This window comes from Lepus europaeus, chromosome 21 (assembly GCF_033115175.1).
Source record: "Lepus europaeus isolate LE1 chromosome 21, mLepTim1.pri, whole genome shotgun sequence".
NCBI lineage: Eukaryota > Metazoa > Chordata > Mammalia > Lagomorpha > Leporidae > Lepus > Lepus europaeus.
The window spans coordinates 29,219,713-29,230,119 of NC_084847.1; positions in this window are offsets into that span (position 1 = coordinate 29,219,713).

The window sequence follows — 10,407 nt, forward strand, 5'->3', positions numbered from 1 at the left end:
CAGACATTATCGGCAGTAGAGTACTGCCATAGCAGCACATTGTTCACAGAGATTTAACATTGGAAAATTTTCTTGTGGATGATTAAGAATCTATTAATCTAACTGACTTTAGCTTTAGCCAAAAACTGACTGAAGGCCAACAAATAAAGTCATTGTGTGGGAACCTTGAATACTGCATCCCAGAAGAGTTCCTAGATAAGAAGTTCAATGCGTATAAGGCTGATGTGTGGAGTCTAGGTGTGGTCCTGTACACCATGTTGAGAGGGTGGCTGCCCTTTGAAGGGGAGAGCTTTGTGTACCTGGAGGAAGCCATCTGGCTGGCTCTTACATAATCTCCTCCTATGTAAGTGGGGAACTGGAGAGATGCTGGATTTGTTAATCACCTGTGACCCTGCTGAGAGGCCCACAGTGGCAGATGCTATGGGCCACAATTCGCTCAGCATGGAGCAGAAAGGGCCCAAACCAAGTGAAGACACACCTGAACAGTCTCTGAGTTCTGAGTTCGAGGAAATCAGTGAAAGTGTGGAGAGCCTGGGTTCTCAGGAGGGCCTTAAAAAGCAGGATAGCCCCTTGTCCCCGATGCAATGCTGGGGAAAATCCCAGCTGAAGGCTTACAGAAGACAGAGAAAAGGAAACTTACATAGGGATCCTAGGTTCTTCCCAAGGAGCTGAAAGTCAGAAATACCTGCCAAGCCTTGTCTTCAAGCTGTGCCATGAGGAGAATGATGGCCACTTGTCCCCTGCACTGGACTGTGGGAAATACCAGGAGGGCTTCAGTGAAGCAGCAAGAACTGAGCTCACTGAAGTGGAGCCTCTAGGATCTCCTTGGGATGCTGAGGTTCCAAACTACCTGGTGGAGCTGGGCTTTGAGATGAACCATAAAGCAACCTCACTCATGCCCAGTCTCAAAACCAGTGCCATGTCCCCAGTGCTGCCCAATGGTGACCAGTCATCAGGGCTAGATGCTTGCCATAGTGCCCACATGATGGACAGTTCCTCACCTGGCATGATGAGCATCCACGCTTCCTGGCTAGTCCTCAGGTACAACAGCACCATTACCTCCGTGACCTCTCTCAACACCAGCAGCCATGAGGCCCGCAGGTCAGATACTCCTCAAACTGACATAAGGAGGAGGACCAGAGTTATTAACATGGTGGAATAGTGCAGGTGTACACTGATAGTCTGGGAAAAGATAGTTTAATAAAAGTGGAGTTACTGTAGTTTCGGGGAAAGGCTCGGGGAAAAAAATTGCAGAAGAAGCTTCCAGATCTAGTGGATGTGACATGGAGGACCTACGGGGAGAGCAAGGATGCCCACGGCTCGGGAGCTCAGCCGCAGAGTCTACGCACCAGCGCTGGAAGGTGAGGTGAGGTGAAACCTTCGTAGCCCAAGACATTGGCAGGGAAATGACAGAAAGAGCCAAGAGGGAATGAGGCTTGAAGCCCTGCAGGGGAAAGTTCACCAGGCTACCTAGAGGAGAGAAAAATAAATAAATAAATAAAAGGGACTGGCATGGACACGAGCCTCTGTTTCCACTCAGCTTACAAAGGCAAGCAAGACAAAGAGCAGGTGCTATTTTGGACATACATAAAGCATCACCCGCCATCAACCAAGCAGAAAAACCTGATTCGTGGGAAGAAATAACAGGATGTTAGGGTTTAGTGAAGGTGTGAAGCTAGTAAACTGAGACTGTGAAAATCTGAGGGTGTTGGAGAGAACTCATGGAGTACACAAACTTGGTAACCTTGGCAACCCGGTGGGGCACCGCAGGGAAATTTGAGATCTCATGGAGGACTGAATAGGCCCTTTGTGTGGTCCTTGGGGCAGAGAAGACAAATACTATACCCACAGGGGCCAGATTTCATACATTGACTACCCTCAATTCCGCCCACTGTGTGGAATTACTTCCCTTCTGGTTAAAAGAGATAGAGATAGAGATAGAGATAGAGAGAGAGAGAGAGAGAGAGAGAGAGAGAGAGAGAGAACAACCTGGGTGAGTCACCTATGGCACACCCTTAACCCTGAAGAATCAAACAGAGCTCTCTGGACACACCCATCACATGCATCTAAGGATCCATCAAAAGCAGACAGTGAACTTAATCTAAAGTCATAGTATAACAAGAAAAACTACTACAGCGAAGAAACCAAAGAATATATCCACAATGCCAAGCAACAAATGCAGAAACCGAGCAAACAAGAACAAGGAAGACACAATGATGCCCTCAAATGAACACGACACCCCAATTCAAGATTATGAAAATGATGAGAGAGAAGAAATGCAAGAAATGGACCTCAAAAAATTGATAAGAACATTAAGAAGTTCTCAAAACCAAATTCTTGAATTACAGAAATCCTTGATGGACAGAATAGAAAATCTCTCTTGTGAAAATGAAATATTGGCTGGGGCCGTGGCTTAATAGGCTAATCCTCCACCTTGCGGTGCCGGCACATGCGGTTCTAGTCCTGGTCGGGGCGCTGGATTCTGTCTCGGTTGCCCCTCTTCCAGGCCAGCTCTCTGCTATGGCCCAGGAGTGCAGTGGAGGATGGCCCAACTGCTTGGGCCCTGCACCCCATGGGAGACCAGGAGAAGCACCTGGCTCCTGCCATCAGATCAGTGCGGTGCATCGGCCATAGTGCACCAGCCACGGTGGCCATTGGAGAGTGAACCAATGGCAAAAGGAAGACCTTTCTCTCTGTCTCTCTCTCACTGTCCACTCTGCCTGTCAAAAAAAAAAGAAAATGAAATATTAAGGAAGAATCAAAATGAAATGAGCAACTAGTAGAATATAAAACTGTGAGAGTGAAGAGAAATTATAATGAAATGAAGAATTCAATAGATCAAATGACAAACACATTAGAGAACCTTAAAAACAGAATGAAGCAGAAGAGAGAACATCGGACTTAGAAGGCAGAGAAGAGGAAAGTATACAGTCAAACCAAAGAAAAGAAGAGGAAATTAGAAGTCTAAAAATATTGTCGAGAATCTACAGGATACTATTAACCCAACATTTGGGTTCTAGGAGTTCCTGAAGGCATAGAGAGAGACAAAGGATTAGAAGGCCTTTGTAGTGAGATACTAGCAGAAAATTTCCTGGTTTGGAGAAGGACAGAGACATCCTAGTACAGGAAGCTCATAGAACCCCTAGTAAACATGATCAAAAGAGATCCTCACCACAACATGTTATAATCAAACTCACCACAGTGAAACATAAAGAAAAGATTTTAAAATGTATGAGAAACATCAGATTACTCTCAGAGGATCTCCAATTAGATTCACAGCTGACTTCTCATTAGAAACCCTACAGACTAGGAGGGAATGGTGAGATATAGCCCAGGTACTAAGAGAGAAACTGCCAGCCCAGAATATTATATCTTGCAAAGCTCTCATTTGTGAATGAAGGTGAAATAAAGATCTTTCATAGCAAACAGAAATTGAATTTGTTGCCACTCATCCAGCCCTAAAAATATTCTTAAAGAAGTGCTGTAAACAGAAACACAGAAACATCAATATGAAAGAAGGTAAAGGAAGAAAAACTCCCAGTAAGAGATCACAGGAAGCTCAAAGTGGAATGAAGTTGGAAATTAGCAACTCAGGAATCCCTAGAGAGTATGCAAATACATGGAAACTGAACAATATGCTCCTGAATGAACACTGAGTCATAGAAGAAATCAAAAGAGATCTCAAAAGAGATCAAAAACTTTCTGGAAGTAACTGAGAGTAACAACACAACATATAAAAAATTATAGGATACGGCAAAAGCAGTATTGAGAGGAAATTTTATAGCAATAGGTGCCTACATCAAGACATTGGAAAGGCACCAAATAAATGACCTTTCAATGCAGCTCAAGGATGAAGAAAAACTGCAGCATACCAGACCCAAATCTAGTAGGAGAAGAGAAATAATTAAAATCAGAGAAGATATCAACAGGATTGTATCCAAAGAAAAAATAACCAAAAATCAGCAAAACTAAGAGCTGGTTTTTTGAAAAAAGGAATAAAATTGATATACCATTGGCCCAACTAACAAAAAAAAGAAGAGAAAAGCAACAAATGAATAAAACCAGAGATTAAAAAGGAAATGTAACAGCAGACACCACAGAAATAAAAAGAATCATCAGAAATTACTACAAAGAGTTGTATACCAGCAAACAGGGAAATCTATCAGAAATGGATAGATTCCTGGACACATGCAATCTACCTAAATTGAACCAGGAAGACAAAGAAAACCTAAATAGACCCATAATTGAGACAGAAATTGAAACAGTAATAAAGGCCCTCCCAACAAAGAAAAGCCCAGGACCAGATGGATTCAATACTAAATTCTACCAGACATTTAAAGAAATTCTAACTCCAATTCTTCTCAAACTATTTAGAACAATCGGAAAAGAGGGAATCCTCCCAAATTCTTTCTATGAAGCCACCATCACCTTAATTCCTAAGCCAGAGAAAGATGCAGCATTGAAAGAGAATTACAGACCAATATCTCTGATGAACATAGACACAAAAATCCTTAATAAAATTCTCGCCGATAGAATGCAACAACCCATCAGAAAAATCATCCACTCAGACCAAGTGGGATTTATACCTGGTATGCAGGGATGGTTCAGTGTTTGCAAATCAATCAATGTGATATACCACATTAACAAACTGCAGAGGAAAAACATATGATTATCTCAATAGATGCAGAGAAAGCATTTGATAAAATACAACACCCTTTCATGATGAAAATTCTAAGCAAACTGGGTACGGAAGGAACATTCCTCAATACAATCAAAGCAATTTATGAAAAACCCACGGCAAGCATCCTATTGAATGGGGTAAAGTTGGAAGCAATTCCACTGAGATCTGGTACCAGACAGGGATGCCCACTCTCACTACTGCTCTTCAATATAGTTCTGGAAGTTTTAGCCAGAGCCATCAGGCAAGAAAAAGAAATTAAAGGGATACAAATTGGGAAGGAAGAACTCAAACTATCCCTCTTTGCAGATGATATGATTCTTTATTTAGGGGATCCAAAGAACTCTACTAAGAGACTACTGGAACTCATCGAAGACTTTGGCAAAGTAGCAGGATATAAAATCAATACACAAAAATCAACAGCCTTTGTATACACAGGCAATGCCACGGCTGAGGAAGAACTTCTAAGATCAATCCCATTCACAATATCCACAAAAACGATCAAATAGCTTGGAATAAACTTAACCAAGGATGTTAAAGATCTCTAAGATGAAAACTACAAAACCTTAAAGAAAGAAATAGAAGAGGATACTAAAAAATGGAAAAATCTTCCATGCCCATGGATGCGAAGAATCAATATCATCAAAATGTCCATTCTCCGAAAAGCAATTTATACATTCAATGCAGTACCAATCAAGATACCAAAGACATTATTCTTAGATCTAGAAAAAATGATTCTGAAATTCATATGGAGACACATGAGACCTTGGATAGCTAAAGTAAACCTGTACAACAAAAACAAAGCTGGGGGCATCACAATAGCAGATTTCAGGACATACTACAGAGTAGTTTTGATCAAAACAGCATGGTACTGGTACAGAAACTGATGGATAGACCAATGGAACAGAATAGAAACACCAGAAATCAATCCAAACATCTACATCCAACTTATATTTGATCAAAGATCCAAAACCAATCCCTGGAGTAAGGATATTCTATTCAATAAATGGTGCTGAGAAAACTGGATATCCATGTGCAGAAGCATAAAGCAAGACCCCTACCTTACACCTTACACAAAAATTCACTCAACATGGATTAAAGACCTAAATCTATGACCTGACACCATCAAATTATTAGAGAACATTGGAGAAACCCTGCAAGATATTGGCACTGGCAAAGACTTCTTGGGAAAGACCCCTGAGGCACAGGCTGTCAAAGCCAAAATTAACATTTGGGATTGCATCAAATTGAGAAGTTTCTGTACTGCAAAAGAAACAGTCAGGAAAGTGAAGAGGCAGCCAACAGAATGGGAAAAATATTTGCAGACTATGCGACAGATAAAGGGTTAATAACCAAGAAATAACCAAGAAACTTCACAACAACAAACAAACAAGAGATTGGCCAAGGACCTCAATAGTCATTTTTCAAAAGAGGAAATCCAAATGGCCAACAGGCACATGAAAAAATGTTCAGGATCACTAGCAATCAGGGAAATGCAAATCAAAACCACAATGAGGTTTCACCACGCCCCAGTTAGAATGGCTCACATACAGAAATCTACCAATAAGAGATGCCGGTGAGGATGTGGGGAAAAAGGGACACTAACCCACTGTTGGTGGGAATGCAAACTGGTAAAGCCACTACGAAAGTCAATGTGGAGATTCCTCAGAAACCTGAATAGAACCCTACCATAAAACCCAGCCATCCCACTCCTTGGAATTTACCCAAAGGAAATTAAATTGGCAAACAAAAAAGCGGTCTGCATCTTAATGTTTATTGCAGCTCAATTCACAATAGCTAAGACCTGGAATCAACCTAAATGCCCAACAACAGTAGAATGGATAAATAAATTATGGGACGTGCACTTTATAGAATACTATTCAGCTATATGGCAGTAAAAAAAAAAAGTGAAATCCAGTCATTTGGAGCAAAATGGAGCAATCTGGAAAACATTATGCTGAGTGAAATAAGCCAGTCCCAAAGGAACAATTATCATATGTTCTCCCTAATCGGTGAGAGCTTACTGAGCACCAAAAAGGAAACCTGTTGAAGTGAAATGGACACTATGAGAAACGGTGACTTGATCAGCCCTTGCCCTGACTGTTGATGAAAAACTTACTACTTTATCCCTTTTAGTATTTTTTTGTTCTACTTAATACTATTGGTTGAACTCTTTAAATAACATACAATTATCCTTAAGTGTTGAAACTTAACTGAAAAGTGATCCCTGTTAAATATAAGAGTGGGAATAAGAGAGGGAAGGGATGCATAATTTTCCTGAGCCCAGAACGCAGTTTCCTCACCCATGTACATGAGGAGAAGGGCTGCCACATCATTCTTGTTCTGGCAGTACTCTAGTACCTTCAAGAGCCAAAGTCATCACGGCCAGGCTTCAGCTGGCAGGGTCAAGAAGGTCTCATCTCACCTGAAAAAGACACTGGCTTCATCTGGAAAAGCTGATCTCATCTGGGGAGCTAATGTGATCTACCAGAGGCCTTAGGGAAGCTCAGACTTAGGCTTGGGCTCAGCCTCTTACGCCACTGGGCATTGGACCTCAAGAGTAGGAGTACTTGCCTATATTCAATGACCCCAGGGAGACTCCTCCTAAGCATGCAATCAGGCTGCCCGGGTTGGAAGGACAGAACTAAGGGGTGACCTAATCTGCCCAGAGGTCAGGACCTAGCAGGCCATTGTGCCAGTCCAGGCACCACACCTATGGCAGGCCTTGAGCCTTGCACTCTGAAGTCACAACCCCCAAGGAAGAAGCACCTTAGCATGGCCAGCCAGAGCCATGGGAAAAAACAAGTTATGAAACTGTCTTGATTGCAGTCCAGGGCCCCTTGCAGCCATAAATTCAGTGCATTTGGGAGGTTAGCTGGCTGTAACTCAGGAGATTGCAAAGACCCAGGACTGACTATAGATACCCTCAGCTGTCCCCCTCAAGGGAAGGGTTTGAAAGGGAAAGTTTTGGCACTGGCTTTCATAAGGAGTGAAATTCAGATTCAAGGACTCCCTGTTAGAACTGTGATAAATATGGTGAGATCTACAGGATCCAGACTCAAATTTCAATATCCTGGCAAAGGATATTGACATATACCTAGCCAGAGGAACATCCTCCAACACTGCCAAGCCTATGGGGTTGATGCAGGTCCAGGAGGAAGGTACCACTTCTTACAACATGTGGCCAGGTCCAGGGAGGCCCCTTGCTTGGACATCTATCCCTTTTGTCTCAGTTTTGCATTAGAGAGCTCCCATGTTTTGATTGCATCTCTGTGGCATAAGTCCTCCTAACTGGAGTATAGCCTGGGAATCTCATCTGGAATACTCACAGTGCCATAGGCAGAATACACCAAGATCACAGGAAATGAGACTTGCCTCCTGGGAAATATAGAAAAGAAAGTTTTCCCAGTTTTCTGCTGAGGTCTAACAAGCCCTGAGAGAAACACTAAAGTCCTATTGTGACCATCTACCAACAAAGAGTGAGGCACTCAGGGAACATTGACATTTGTTGAGCTTCGGGGTAAAATCTACATATAATGAAATGAACCTCAGGTGCACAGTTGGGTGCATTTTTTTGTCTACGTGAGCAGTGTGTGGGAGGCACAGATGCAAGGGTCTGAACCCACATGGGTGTTCCTAACCATAAATGGTTTGAACCACTGTGAGAGTGTCTCCTAACAACCAGTGATTTGAACCCTCATGTGAGTGTCTCCTAACCACCAGTCCAACAACTGAAGTAGCTGCTCCTTTGCCTATAACATCTCTGTGTGGCCCTTTGCAGTCAAACTTTGAATTCCACTAGGCACTGACAACCATTCATTCGTGTATTCTCTGTATCTATTGTTTGGCCTTTTCCCAGAATGCCCTATGAGTTGAATCAGCATGTAGCTTTTAGGGTATGGCTTCTTGCTCTTAGAAAAATGCACCTGAAATTCAGCCTGGTCATTACATGACTTCACGGCTTGTTCCTCTCTCTCCCTGAATCCTATTACTCATTATGGATCTGGTACAGCTTGCGTATTCATCCCTCATGAAGATCATCCAGTTTACAGTTTTTAGTGATTGTGAATAAGACAGTGAACATGGCATGCAGTTTTTATGTGTGTTTGTTTTCCAAGTCAATTGAGTGCATAGAGATACACATTTGGAGTCTGATGCTGTTTGTGTGCTTTTGTAAGAAACTCTCAAATTATCTTACAGGTTCCTGTTCTGTTTTGAATTCCTTCCTTCAGTAAATGCATGTTCCCGTTACTCCACATTTTTGTCAACATTTACTACTAGTAGTTCTGTTGATTTTACTCAAATAGACTTGCCGTGGTATTTCATCATGCTGTTAACACTCAGTGTACTATTTTCTTGTGCTTGTTGGAGGTAGTGTCCTTTTATATACTGTGCCAATTGTAGGGTGGATTCTATTTATTTTTTGAGAGGTGGAGTTACAGACAGAGAAGGAGAGAGACAGAGAGAAAGATCCTCTATCCACTGGTTCATTCCCCAAATGGCTGCAACGTCCAGAGCTATGTCAATCCTAAGCCAGGAGCCAGGAGCTTCTTCCAGGTCTGCCACATAGGTGCAGGGGCTCAAGCACTTGGGCCATCTTCTACTGCTTTCTTAGACCATAGCAGAGAGCTAGTTTGGAAGCAGCCAGGATACCAAATAGTGCCAGTTTGTGATGCTGGCTTGACAGGCAGAGACTTAGCCTATTGAACTACTGTGCTAGCCCCTTCTCATTAAATTTTAATTGTTCAGTGTATAATCTGGATACAAGTCCTTCATTAGCTGTACATTTTGTAAGTATTTTCTGCCAGGCCAAGCACTGTGGAGTAGCAAGTAAAGCTGCTGCCTGAAACACCAGCATCCCATACGGGCTCCAGTTTGAGTCCAGGCTGCTCCTTTCCCGATACAGCTCTCTGCTACAGCCTGGGAAAGCAGTAGAAGATGTCCCAAGTCCTTGGCTCCTGCACCCCCGTGGGAGACCTGGGGAACCTCCTGGATCCTGGCTTTTGGATTGGAGCAGCTCCAGACATGGTGGCCATCTTAGGAGTGGACCAGCAGATGGAAAACCTCTGCCTCTCTGCCTCTGCCTCTCTGTAATTCCACCTTTCAAATAGATAAATCTTTATAAAATATATATTTCTCCCACTCCCTAATCATAATACATTCTGTGGCCTTTTACTTCATTCTCTTTACAATATATTTGGCAGAGTGAAAGCGATAAAGTTCCATTGATCATTTTTTCTCTGCCATTCTTGGAATATGCTTTTGAATCTGTACAAAAACTCATCATGATATTGAAGTAGGTATCCTGCATATTCATGGAATATTTATTTCATAGTTAATTAGATCCATGGTCCATTTTAAATTAGTTTTATAGAGGTATGTATTGAAAATTTGGTGTTTTGCTTTGGATAGTGGCGCCAGATCGTTTCAGTATCATCTGTTAAAGTGACCGACTTGGATCCATTGAATTCTGTTGGCCCCTTGGTCAAAGATCACTTGAATTGGAGAACCAGTTTCTCCATTTTCTCTCATAGATCTATGCATCTTTCATTTCTTTAACACAGCCCTGTCTTTATTACTGTACTTGTATAGCAGAAAAATCTAAAAAGACAGTGAGTCTTCCAACATATCTCTTAGCATAAGCATCGTTTTAGCTATTTTAGACCCTTTGATTTCCATGTCCATTTCAGAATCAGCTTGGCATTGTCTACTGAAAAGTTTGCTGAGAC